Genomic DNA, 13,967 nt, shown 5'->3' on the forward strand with positions numbered 1-13,967 from the left:
AGAAAAAAAAAAATGACGCGTGAGTGTGTATGTTAGAATAATACCACAGTTCCAAACGCTGCACCAGTTAAAGCTCTACAGTTACAACGGCATCCTTCCTTTCTGTGACGTTTTATCCAAGAAACAAGACCAATTCAATTCTATTCGTTTTTTCTCTCCCTCTCTTTTTCTCTCTCTTTCTCTCTCTCTCTCTGACTAAAGTTCTGTCAATACTTGATCATCTATAGAAGAAAAGACAATCATATGAAAGAAGAGAAAGAGAGAAAACAGAAAAGAAGGGAAGGTGAGGAAAAAGAAAAGAGCGAGAAAAGAAAAGAATTGAGGAGAATGTGAAGGAAAGAAAAGAAGAGATGAGTTGAGAAGGAAGGAGAATAGAAGGGGAGAGAGTAAAGAAAAGGAAAGAAGAAAAAGACATGAAAAGAGGACAAATGAAAACATAGTATGAGAGGAGAGACAGAAAGAGAAGATGAGATAGAACAAAGAGACGGAATTGAGAAGAAAGGAAAGTGAAAATGAAGAGAGAAAATTGAAGATAAGAGATTAGAAGAAAAGTGGAGATGAGATGAAAAGAGAAAAGAGAAGAGAACAAAGAAAAATAGGAAAGGGAATTGAAAGTAATGAAAAGTAGTGACGAGATAAAATAAGAAGAGAAGACAAAAAAAGAAAGAAAAAAGGAACAGAAAGGGAAGTGAAAGAAAGAAGAGAAGAGATGGGAAGAAAAGAGAAGAGAAGAGAAGAGAAGAGAAGAGAAGAGAAGAGAAAAGAAAAGAAAAGAAAAGAAAAGAAAAGAAAAGAAAAGAAAAGAAAAGAAGAAAAGTGAACAAAGGAAAAAAGGAAATAGAATTGAAAGCAATAAAAAGAAGTAAAGAAATCAAATAAGAAGAGAAGACAAAAGAAGAGAAAGAAAAGGAACGGAAAGTGAAAGTAAAGAAGAGAAGAGAAGAGAAGAAATGAAAAGAGAAGAAATGAGAAGAGAAGAGAAGAAAAGAGAAGAGAAGAGAAGAGAAGAGAAGAGAAGAGAAGAGAAGAGAAGAGAAGAGAAGAGAAGAGAAGAGATGAAACGAGAAGAGAAGAGAAGAGAAGAGATAAAACGAGAAGAGAAGAGTAGAGAAGAGAAGAGAAGAGAAGAGAAGAGAAGAGAAGAGAAGAGAAGAGAAAAGATGAAACGAGAAGAGAAGAGAAGAGAAGAGATAAAACGAGAAGAGAAGAGTAGAGAAGAGAAGAGAAGAGATGAAACGAGAAGAGAAGAGAAGAGAAGAGATGAAACGAGAAGAGAAGAGAAGAGATAAAACGAGAAGAGAAGAGTAGAGAAGAGAAGAGATGAAACGAGAAGAGAAGAGAAGAGAAGAGAAGAGAAAAGATGAAACGAGAAGAGAAAAGAAAAGAAGAGATGAGAAAAGAAAAGAAGAGATGATTTTTGCTCATATTAAATATGTGAATGAAATAAGAAAAAAACGTCACTATTTCGCGTAAAAACGTGGTGCTCAGGTTTTTAATACAAAGCGCCTCATGCTTCATGTTCTGAAAGAACAATGAGGGTTAATAAAATATGTGTGCCATAATTAAACCTCACCTCCCATTAATCCGAATAGTAAATTGTAGCAGGGCGAAGCCTCGGCGGGTCATTTTTCACCACAGTCCTTATCCGAGAGCTACTTTTAATAAAAAACATTCCCTACAAGGATACGGAGTATTTTTTTTTCCCCAAAGACGATTTTCCTTTTTCTTCTGTCAGAGGAAAAAACGGATTATAATTGCCTTTCTGTTTAATTAAAAGTAGCTCGTAACACCTCGGGGCAAGGACACGCAAAGACTCGATTTCGACACGTTTTTTCGAAGCGGCGTTGGACGTGAATTTATCCGTGTATAGATCCAAAAAGCAGCTGTATGGAAATATATATTAAGGATATACGCTCTACATTTTTTTAAGTAGCCATAAGGAACAAAACCAAGCGGAGGTTGTAGCTTAGTGGCTTTGAATCTGAAGGTCATGAGTTCAAATCCCAGCCACAACAAGGAGCGGCCTTTCCTAGGCCCCTGAGCAAGGCCCTTAACCCCATATCTGCTCAGTTGTATGAATAACATAAATATAAGTGGCTCTGCCAAAAGTGTAAATTCATGTCACCTGCGATCCGTAGCGTGTCAAAACGTGACCTTTCCGAAAGCGTGTCAAAACGTGACCTTCCCGATCACTTGTCATCTTCCAGTGATGTTCAGTGATGTGAATTTGCCTCTGTGGCAGATTCTTCCGGTTTCACGCGTAATATCACGCTCGATCTTTTGTCTTTTGGCACACTGACTTGTGGAGGTCGGTGCTTCCTGTGACTGCGCGTGCAGCCTCGTGCTGCCATCTGTTGGCGAAACTGGTCCCGAAACCTTTTGACATCACCCTGAATTACAGACCAGCCTGAGATGAAGCTGCCTACGAAACCCAAGTGAGCGGCGACATCGTTTCATGCGGAAAACGTTCTTCGCGCCGAGGAGAAGCGGCTGCTTCGCAGCTGCTTCTCCACTCAACTACAGCCCCATCCACTCGCCCCAGCAACTGTTGCCACCGAGCCTACAAGCCGCCATCTGTTCTACCACTGAATGGAAAACGGGGGGGAGAAGAGAAAGAGGGTAATGACAGGAATTATGAGTAGAAAATGTCGGGTGAAGAACAAAAGAACGAACCCACTTTTCCACACAATTCTGGGCAAAAACATCAAATCGGCACAAGGTCCAGAATAGTTTTGTGTTCCTGCACATGAATTTGCCCTCTTGCACATTCCAAATGCCTCTAAACAGAAAGCGTCCTAGTCTGCAGCGCAAAAAGTGTGTAAGTCATTTGCATGGTTCAAAGAAGAGGAAGCGAAAGCCGCTTGGTCCAGAAAGAATGAGAAAAAAGAGAGAGAGAGAGAGAGAGAGAGAGAGAGAGAGAGAGAGAGAGAGAGAGAGAGAAAGAAAAGGCAGGGCTTGAGTTTCTGTTCGGTCCGTGATGCCTCACCTTGCCTTGCTGCTTTCCATGTGTTTTGACTATAGATACATGCCACCCACTACAGCCCCTGCCCAAGAGGAAGCAGCAGCTCACAGAGCCTCGCTATTCACATTCAAATGAAGCTGTTATCAGGAAGCCAGAATTGCCAGAGAAAAAAAAAATGGACAAGAGATAGCAAGAATTACGTCCGTCAAAATGAACGAATCTTTTTTTTGTTTTGAGTCATTTAGTTCATTTTCTTCCTTTAACCCTCGAATCATCTTCATATACGGGAGTCACGTGATAAAAAAAAGGAACGACTCGGACCAGAGGAATCATGAGATGAACTACTCATAGCGTCTATGGGAGTCATGTGATAAAAGTGCGAACGAACGAACGATTCGGACTGGAAGAGTCGAGAGGTAAACGACTCAGTTATGAAAAAATGAAAAGAATCATTCTTCGATTTAACTCATTCTTCTGAGTCGCATTAAAGACTCGTTCAAAACGCACAACATACATAACAACGTACACAAAGTTTCAGTAGTTCCTGAGCTGCTGTTTCTTGTTCGGTGTCCCTCTCTATGATGATCCATTGCTTCTATCGTCAGAACGTCCTACTAGTTTGGGAGATGTTCCTCAGTGTGTTTTAGGGAGATCAAGAAAATAAGACCCCCTGGAATTATAAATGCAATCCTGCGTATACTTCCAAGTTTGGGAAGTCTACAAGTCTAGAGGAAAGGTTCGGGGTTTTACACGGACCCTCAAATTATTGTGAAAAGATCCGGACCGCTTTCGTTCTGGACCTCGTTTAGAAATCATCAACCACTAAGTTGTTGCGAAATGTCCAAGTTACCGATGTCCAGCATACGCCCACATTCCAAAAACCATACTGGAAATTTCACCAGTCTCCATGTTTGATCAGTATTATTGTTTTTAGTCTCCCGGCATTCCCAACACCGTTTTTTTGGATTTCCTGGATCCCATTTTTCCCGAATCTCTATTCCGTGCATGCGCCTTTCCCAAGCTCCTAAAAAGATTCATATTTAACGCCATTCAATTGGTTACACTGTACAGTGCAGGAAGATCTCATCTTACCTTCGTAATACATACGGCTACAGGGTGCACATGTGCGAATGTGTGTTAGTTTGTGTTTGTGTGTATGGGGGGGGACGGGGGATGTGTTCCATTGCCTAGAAAAAACACCTGCAAACACTCAACTGCTGTTGTTTAGCTGGAGACAAGTGAAGGTAAATTTAGCAGTGGTTATTATTTTTTTTTGTCTGGTTCTGCCACATGTGCCAGTCAGCATGAAACGTCGCTTTGTCAAAACCGAGCAATTTCCTACTTCAGCTGAGCCTCATATTCTCAGATATACCAAATGCTAAAGTTCTAACCACCAGACTTATCTAATGGCTGGAGGACTTCACCTGACAGTCACATGATCTCGCACTTTCACCCACCACTAATTTTTTTCATTCACCAATGCCACATTGATGGTCTTTCCAGCTACATCTCAGTTTCACTTCCTCCATCTCCTCTGACTTGCGTCCGATTTTCACTCCACCTGATTCCATCAAGGACAAAGCCCGGTTTCCGAGACGGTTACCATAGCAACAGAAAATGCCTCGCTACTTCTGTCGGCTTTTTGTGTATTGTATGTGCTCTGGGAAAAAAAAAAAGAAAAATGGAAAATAAAGACAAGAACTGACCAAAGAAGGTCCTGAATCCCTGAAACGGCCGCATTCAAGTCGAGTCAAGTGGCTTTTCTTGTCATTTCAAACCAGCTGGTATCGGTTATCGGATCGGATCTCGTTTTTTTTTTTTTTATCTCCTTCATCAAAATAAGCAAATCCTTCATAGCGTCTATGGGACTCGGACTAGAAGAGTCGAGAGGAGAACTATTCGAATCACTCAAAGCGAACGGATCACTCTTTGAGATGACTCGTTCTTCTGAGTCACATTAAAGACTTGTTCAAAATAAATCACTATCTATCTAAACACTAAACCTGCTCCACTGAACCTGAACCTGCTCCATCTTGCTGACGCCAGATCCACGAGGAACCCTATACTGGCAAAAATATTAGAACGCCTGACTTCTCCAGTCGCACGAACTTGGAGGCATCGAAAATGTTCCCCTATTACTTGACCTGGGAGATGTTCTAGCATGACCGTTGCATGGGTCACATGGGTTGAATGGGTGTGGAAGATCTTAAATGGCCTGCTGTAGAGCTCAAACCCTATTCAACACCATTGGGATGAATTGGAATGGCACCCCAGGCCTCCTCACCCCCCCCCCCCCCCATCAGTACCTGACTTGATGTCTCAAATCGAGTGGGACATCTTATCAGAAGAGTCGCCGTTATTATACAAGGTTATTATCAAGTATTGTATTACGTGCATAACTAGCTAGCTAACTAACTAGCTAACTTCTCATTACAACCAGTTCTCCTTCAAAAACACAGCACTAGGGGAGGAAAAGAATAAGTTTTCCCCCTTTCTTAGTGAAAGAGTGATTTATTGTACGTCCTGTAAGAAAAATCCAAAGGTTTCTAAACATGCTAAGATTCAGTGAGACATGCTAATAATTCAGACTTCCTGTCAGTCAATATGAGTAGCAATAATACTGATAAAAACAAAAAAGAATAAATGAGCTCAAAGGATTGGTAAACATTTTTTATGGCCTCAAATCTCTCATTCACACACACACACACACACACACACACACACACACACACACACACACACACACACACTCATATGCTACACACACTTCTGCACCTCTGCTAATTCCACAGTTGTGTGTAGCTTAAACATGCAAAATAAAATCACCATATGTGTATGTATACATATCAGAAAAACATGGCAACCCCCTCCCTCCCTCACACAAACACATACACAAAGACACACACATCATCTATATCTTTTTTTTTCCACGCTCGCAGCTGTGTACGCGGAGTCACTCGTACCCTAAGGCCCTGATAGCTATCAACACTTTGCATGTCTATTTCTGTACGCGGCTACACTGCAAGCCTTTATTCAAAAACGCACCGCGGCTCGGGGGCCGCGATCGCGTGCATCTCTGCGGCAGTGGAAAAAAAAAAAAACACAAAAAAGAAAGAAAAGGCACGACTGTGTGACACGAGCCACCGAGTCGAACGCACCAGCACGGCGTTCGAGATGTTGTAAAGGAAAGGCATCGCTCTTGTGAATAACGTGTGTGTGTGTGTGTGGGGGGGGGGGGGGACGCTTTGATTCTCCGCATCGTTTGCGGTAAATATCGCAGCGCGTTTCGATGGTCAGTGTTTTTTCCCGCCATCGAGTCAAGTCGAGAAGCTTTTATTGTCATTTGTCATTGAGATGAAACAACGTTCCTCCAGAACCCTGGTGCTACATATAACAAAACAAAGCTACATAACAGAAACACACAAACATCAAGTGCATGGTCAAGTGCAACACAAAACAGTGTAGGACAAATACACAAAACACAGAACAGCGCCGCCAGTAAACCTGCTGTACATTAAATAATGCAGTGTGTAAAAGAGAACCGAGTGCAGGGGTGTACCTTGTAATCGAACAAAATGTAAACAAAAGGGTTTGTGCGCGAAACAACAATAGCGATGAAGTCGTTCATCACTATTACTTGTTGGATGTGCAAGTTTATGCGAATCCGTTGTGCTGTTTTGCGGTGAAAGAGTTCCCCAAAGCCTGTGGTGTGTGTGTGTGTGTGTAGTATAACGACCAGGAAACCCAAGAATGTATGGGTATGAGGTATCTGTAAAAGACGATGTTATCTTCAGGGGTAAAAACAAACAAAACAAAAACACCTCACGCTGTATAGAGAAGTCAGACGTTACCTTTGGCTTCTTGTCCCGAAGTTGTCTCGCAAGTTAAGCCAGGCAAACACGCTCCTAACACACCCTGTTTCCAAGACAGAGCAGGAGAGGGAGTGTTAAACAAATAAACACACGTGTGTGTGTGTGTGTGTGTGTGTGTGTGTGTATATATATGAACAACACAACACCTCGTCTCTATGGTATGTTATAGTATGTAGTTAAAGGTCTCCTAAAGTCCTGAGAACGTCCATACCCTCGTTCCTTTACGCACGGCTCACACCTCTCTTCAGCATCAACAGCTGATCATCAGCCCTCCTTCACTTTCTCTTTCTTCCCTACCTGACGCCCAACGCTCACGTCCTCCGGGGTCCTCCAGGAAGTCCGAGACGACGAGCTCGCTCGAGCCAAAGTCCGTGTCACGAGCGGTAAAATCCAGTGCATGAAGATGTTTTTTTTTTTTTCACACCTACTTTACACAGCCCTCCATTCTATCACCACGGTCTGTCTATCTGTCTGTTCTCGCACCTTCTTTTTTTTCTCTTTTTCTTTTTTTTGTCGTGGCTTGGAGGAAGAAGAAGAGGAGGGGAGAGACTGGTTAAGGCATTGTTGAGTCCTTTTTTTTCTGTTTTGGTACGAATCCAAAACAGGTGATTAGATAGATAGATAGATAGATAGATAGATAGATAGATAGATAGATAGATAGATAGATAGATAGATAGATAGATAGATAGATAGATAGATAGATAGATAGATAGATAGATAGATAGATAGATGGGGTGGAGGAGGGGAGGGGGTTGCTCAGATCGCATGGAAAGGCAGAGACAGGCGGCGGACGCCGGTAATAATGGAGCGCTGAGGTAGGTTTCAGAGTGGTGTAGAAAGTGGAAAAAAATGGAAGAGCGGCAGAGAGAGAGAGAGAGAGAGAGAGAGAGAGAGAGAGAGAGAGAGAGAGAGAGAGAGAGAGAGGTATTGAGAGAAAGAATACCTTATTTTCAAACAGGAAGAAGGGGAGGCCACGAGTGTTTCCTGTGGTGCAGATTAGGTGAACAAAGACGTCATAAGATGTTCATGTTTTTAAGGTGTTAAAGCTGATGATGGATATATATTTATATTTATATATATAATATTTTCCTTTCACTTGAACTTGGAGACTCAAATCCGCTCCAGCTTTACAATTGAAGATCTGCTTTCCATGTGTTGGATCTATATGGTAGAAGAACTTGAGTGGCCTCCTGGAAAGCCCAAACCCTATTAAAAAACCTTTGGGTTGAATTGGAACACCACCTTAAAGCCTCCTCACCTACATCAATACCTGACTTTCCTAACGCCCTCGAGTTTCAATAAAATCTCACAAATCTCCACAAAATCTAGTGGAACATCCACCCAGAAGAGTGGAGCTCATCATAATGGCAAAAAAATAACCACCACAGACTGGAATGGAATGTTCCAAAAGCATGTACTATACAAACGTTTTATTGTATATATTTTTTTACATGCATTCTTTAATATACGAATTTAAGAAAGAAAGTGAATACAGTTACAGTGAATTCGTGTCATGTTTACCAAACTTCTTCCAAATCCAGAGAAGCGCCACACGGTTTAGCAAAGTTAACCACAACTGGTGCAGCACGCTGCTGCTCTCGGGTCTGCTTTCGCTCCACTCTTGCTGCAGAGGGAGGATGAGGTATATAGAAATCAGGCGTAAAAAAAAAAAAAAAAAAAAGTGACAAGAGGCCGAGTGCGACATGCAGCGAATGCAATGCAAATACGCGAAGCGCACTGCAAACATGCCTGCAAACATGGTGTGTATCGAGGCTGAACAAATCCACCTTCCCTGACTTATGACATGTCTGTAAAGAGTTCTACACTGATTTACAGGCAGGAATATTGTCCCAATGGGTCACAGCTATTGTCCATCCGAGAACACAGGAGCATTAGGAGGAGCCATTTGAGAAGAAATTTGATCAGGAGACATATTTTAATGCAGTGTTTTGGGGTTTTTTTTTTACAGGCAAATGACTCGAATAATGTACCAGACACTTTAATACTTAGATTTTTTTCCCACTGAAAACTGCACACATTTACAAAGATGAGAAAATGTTGTAAAACTGTTTTATATATATAAATAAATATTCCAATTTAAGACTATAATAATAATTATGTCATACAGGAGCTCTCTCTTTTTTAACATTCACCAAACCTTAACCCTAAACAACTCTAACACTATCCCTTAACCCCTAAACCTTAATATTTAACCCTTAACCCCCAATCCCTAACCTTAAACCCTAACCCTAATCCTTAACTCTAATCACTAACCCTTAACCCCCAATCCCTAACCTTAAACCCTAACCCTAATCCTTAACTCTTAACCCTAACGCTAATCCCAAACCTTAACCCTAACTTCTAACCCTTAACCTTTAACATTAAACCTTAACCCTAATACTTAAACCTAACCTTCAAACTTGTCCCTTAAGCTTAAACCTCAACCTTAACCCTAACCATTAACTCTTAACCCTACCACCTACAATATTTGCATTGTACTATCAAACCTACTCCTTAACCCTAACACTTAAACCTAACCCTTAAACTTAGCCCTCAACCTTAATCCTTAACCTTAACCCTAGACGTTAACCCTTAACTCTTAAACCTACCACCTACCCTCTTTGCATTGCACTAAAAAACCCTAACCCTAAACTACCCCTTAACCCTGACCCTTAACCTTATACCTAACCCTTAAACCTAAACCTAACCCTTAAACCAAACCCTAACCTTAACCCTTAACCGCAAACCTAACCCTAACCCTTAAACCTAACATAACCTTAATTAACCTTAAACCTAACCATACCCATAACCCTTAACCTAACCCTAACCCTAAACCTAACCCTTAAACCTAACCCTTAAACCTAAACCTAATACTTAACCCTAACCCTTAACCTTAACCCTAACCCTTAACCTTAACCCTTAACCTTAAACCTAAATCTAACCCTTAAACCTAAACCTAACACTTAAACCCAAACCCTAACCCTTAAACCTAATCCTAACCCTAACCCTTAACCTTAATCCTAAACCTTAAACCTAAACCCTAACCCTTAACCTTAACCTTGGTTTTAATTGACCGTATATAAAGACAAGGCCAAGACATGCTTCCTTTCAGAAGAAGCCAAAACCTTGGCCATGGTTCATATGTGGGATCTGTAAAGTTCTGCTGAAGAAGGAACATGGGCTTGTTTTTTTTTTAGACAATGTTCCCTTTGTTTACTGAGGAATCTGTTCCTGGTCTCATCTATGGTCACATGCTGTAGTGTGTAGTGAGTGAAAGAATAAGGGCGTGAGTACGGGCCGTGGAAACGAGGTTCCTGCTGCAGGGAAAAACTCCATCCAAGAAGAAAACGTGAAGACGTAAGTCAGAAACCAGACCTTAAACAGCCTCGATTTTTTAAAAATAAATTAGGACTAGCATAGCGCGTCTATTTCAGCTCACATCTAGCTAGCGTGTGGTTATAGGACAATAATCAGGAAAAGCGACCTGGTTTCTACCGGACCCGACGTCGCGTGTGCACGAAGAAGCCACAACAACACAAGCGTCATTGATCAGAACTTCACCTGCATAGCTTACGGATATCTCAAAGGATTAAACGTGTGACATTCGCGAGACGGCATGCCAGACATCTCGAACGTCTCCGTCTGTCAGGTTTCCAGTGAAACGTTAAAAAAGGTCCACGAACGGCGACGTTAAACACGCGGGTTCGCTGTAAAACCTTCAGCTGTCGTCTTGATTGTTATCATGATCCAGAACATCCAGAACAAATTCTCGAACCTAACCAGCTTCAGGAGGAACCCTGAAGGGAGCTCCTCTTTCTGAAGAACCTTCTCATCATCTCCAAAAAAAAAAAAAAACAACCTGAATGAAATAAATGGTTGTAATCAACCTCGGAGCACTCTTACATCCAAGATTTCTTCGGTAGATGTTCTACATGCGATCGCAGTCGGAACCGTGAGAAGAAGACTGTCATCCAGACGCTGAGAACTTTGGAACACACGATGGAATGAACGTCAAAGCTAGGTTCTGAAGCGGGTGTGTTCCAATTCATCCTGAAGGTGTTTGAGAACTTCGAAAGCAGGAGACATGATCAGTTCTGGGTGGTGGTGATAGTTTGGGTTGTATTGGTGCCAATCGCTACCATGAAGTACGATTCGAACTGTTGGAACGTGACTTCCAACATAAAAAACCACAAAAACACACCGTGACCCAGATCACAAATCGTCACAAACTGGTTTACGCATCGCGAGGGCGAGCTCTGAACTTTGGTATGTAGCCGAACTAGAGATTCGAGAGGCATCGCGGACAAGAAGCTGCCACGCTTCGAGCGATCACGACAAGCATTCACGAGCATCGAAGAAACGTTTTCCGAAAACCTGAACATGCCACAGAACCAGGCATGGAACATACGGGTCATATAACGAGGCACAGAACCCGGGCATGAAACATGGCATACAATAGGGTGAAGAACGTGGACCAGAAGAAGGTTGATGCATTCAAGCAAAAAATCTTAGTGGTTAAAGCTCTGGATTACTGATCAGAAGGTCATGGGTTCAAGCCCTGGGATCGCGAGGCTGCCACTCTTGGGCTTTTAACCCTCTGTGGTACAGGGGGCGCTATACCATGTTTGACCACAGCTTCTAAAAAACTTGGGATATGTGAAGATAAATATTTCACAGTGCTGTATGTGACAAAGAAATTCTCTTCTTCTGTATCTTCTAAGCCCCAAAACACACCAGCAATCTTTTCTTTCATGAACTCGAGTGGACTCAAGTGCCAACGACAGCCGCACTCGAAGAGTCCCCTTAGAGTGTCCCCTCCTCCCCCTTTCTCACTGACGGAGAACACGTCATGGAACATTCCCGGAACGAGCCAGCGTCCCACCCACTTCAACCCGGGCGCGCGCGTGCGCGCGCACACACTCACTCACTCACACACACACGCATTGCCACGCACCTGACAACAACACTGTGTCGTTCAGACACCTTTATTTGAGTGCACGATAATTAATTGATCAATTAATTAACCAATCAATAAATTAATTAGGAGTAACACACACACACACACAATCACAATCCCTGACCCGAGTGCACGCGCTCTCCGGTTCGCTCAGCCTCTCCCTCTGCCTCGCGCACATTCCACGGGATATTACGCAGCATTCCCGCTATCGGGGCGCGCGCGCGCGCTCGCACTCCGCTCGCGGGCGCACCGGGTGGGTATTCCCCCGGATAGACTTATTGGATGCGCAAAAGTCCGCGCTCGCGAGTGCAAAGATCTGCATTCTATACATTATCTTCTGCATCATTATCATCATAGTCAGAACAACAATGATCATCATCATCATCATCATGATCCTCAGCAGAGAGCTTGCGCGCCCCAGGTACTCAGGTGTGCACTCACCGTGATTCTCTTCAAGATCTTCTTGTCCTTCCTTCTGGAGCGTCCAGGAACATCCCGAGGAAATGTCAGTCCTCCTGGCTGAAGTGTTCTCCCTTCCTGAGGAACAGGAGGTTGGGATGATGGTGGGAATAAGACGGACGCGAATGGAAAACAAACAAACAAACAAAAAAAAAAAGGAAAGTCGGACAGGTGATGCACGGAATAAAGACGTGTTGAGAGTAAACAGTCCGGTGTTTGGTGTTCTTCTGCTTCCTGCTCGTGGAGAAGAAACCTGAACGAAGAGGAGGAACTCGGGGTTATTCCTAGCACCGCTTCCCAGAATAGAAAAAAAAGGCGACGGGAAAGAAAAAAAAAAGAGAAAGAAAGAAAGAAAGAGGGAGGGATGAAGCGCAGAATAAAAGCGACAGCGTTAAGGTGTTGAGCGCGCGTGCGTCAGCCTGTGAGTGCGTGCGTGCGTGTGTGTGTGTGTGTGTGTGTGTGTGTGTGTGTTTGGCCCGTGACGTCATCGGATCCCCCAGCGCGCGTCTGTCCCAGAGTGCAAAAGAGGCGAAACCTGCCCCGTCTACCCGATCCGCAGCGTCTTCCAGATCTGCACACGGTTCTTCTTCTGTTACTGTACTACCCGATCTGTAGCACGCATGCGCACGAAGCGTCATTGCGTTATGACGTACAAATACTGTACACGCAGGACATTGTTTGAAACGTCCAAAGAAGGTTGTTGCTGATGGGAGGATGGAGAAAAAACGGAGAGAAAGAATTGTGTTGCAAATCAGGCAGCGATGCAGATTGGGTAACTTCATGTGGTAGTTCTGCTGTAAACTTTATGAGTAAGAAAAATAACACATGACCATGACATCATTCAAATAGTCGATTATATGGCCAGAAATTTGTGGACACCATACATCCCATTCCACATCCGTGTATGCCCTTTAATTGTGACCTTCACTCTTCTGGGAAGATGTTCCACTAGATTTTGTGGAAGTTTGTGAGATTTCATTCAGCCACAAGGTGTTGGTGAGGAGGTGAAGAGGTGAAGAGGCTTGGGGTGGTGTTCCAATTCATCCCAAAGGTGTTCTTCAGGGTTGGAGCTCTATAGCAGGCCACCTAAGATCTTCCACCATATTCAACCCATGTAAAGTAGATCTTCATGGAGCTTTATCTTTAGCTCTTCACATTTCTCTCAGTTCTGTCTCATCTCTTTTCTATCTCTCCCCTCTCTAGATCTTTTCACCTCTCTCTTTCTTTCTCCAGCCCTTCTCCTTCTCTGTCTTTTTTTTTTTAGCTCTTTTCCTCTTTCTTTAACACTCTCCGACTTTCTTTCTCTCCTGTTTTCTTTCTCTCCATTTTCTCCATCTCTTTTCAGTTTTCTCAGGGTTTTTCATGGACTCCGTTTTCTTTCTCTCCATTTTCTCCATCTCTTTTCAGTTTTCTCAGTGTTTCTCAGGGATTTTGGTTTTCTTTCTCTCCATCTCTTTTCAGTTTTCTCAGTGTTTCTCAGGGATTTTGGTTTTCTTTCTCTCCATCTCTTTTCAGTTTTCTCAGTGTTTCTCAGGGATTTTGGTTTTCTTTCTCTCCATTTTCTCCATCTCTTTTCAGATTTCTCAGGGTTTTTTCAGAAAGGACAGAATTTTCATAGACACAGAATCCCCCAATTCTGAGTTCCTGTCCAGCTCGATGCACATATATTAGAAATCTTCTCTGCAGCAGAACCTATGATGGATTACTCAGCGGTATA

General features: G+C 42.8%; 1 protein-coding gene across 5 annotated transcripts in view; it reads right to left on the reverse strand.

The window, feature by feature from the left end:
* The window catches only part of hivep2a (HIVEP zinc finger 2a), a 54,313-nt gene extending 41,603 nt beyond the window's left edge, over positions 1–12,710 (reverse strand). Inside the window, exons 1-2 of one of the 5 annotated variants that reach the window (XM_083535605.1) lie at positions 12,233–12,384; positions 6,814–6,877 (exon numbers count right to left, since the gene is read on the reverse strand). The gene's annotated coding sequence lies outside the window, so the exon portion shown is untranslated. Of the gene's footprint in view, positions 1–6,813; positions 6,878–6,980; positions 7,399–12,232 lie in introns of those variants that run through there. The other 4 variants (XM_083535610.1, XM_083535607.1, XM_083535606.1 and 1 more) reach the window with 4 other exon arrangements.
* Between the last annotated feature and the right edge of the window lie 1,257 nt (positions 12,711–13,967).

This window comes from Silurus aristotelis (genome assembly GCF_946808225.1).
Source record: "Silurus aristotelis genome assembly, chromosome: 29".
Lineage (NCBI taxonomy): Eukaryota > Metazoa > Chordata > Actinopteri > Siluriformes > Siluridae > Silurus > Silurus aristotelis.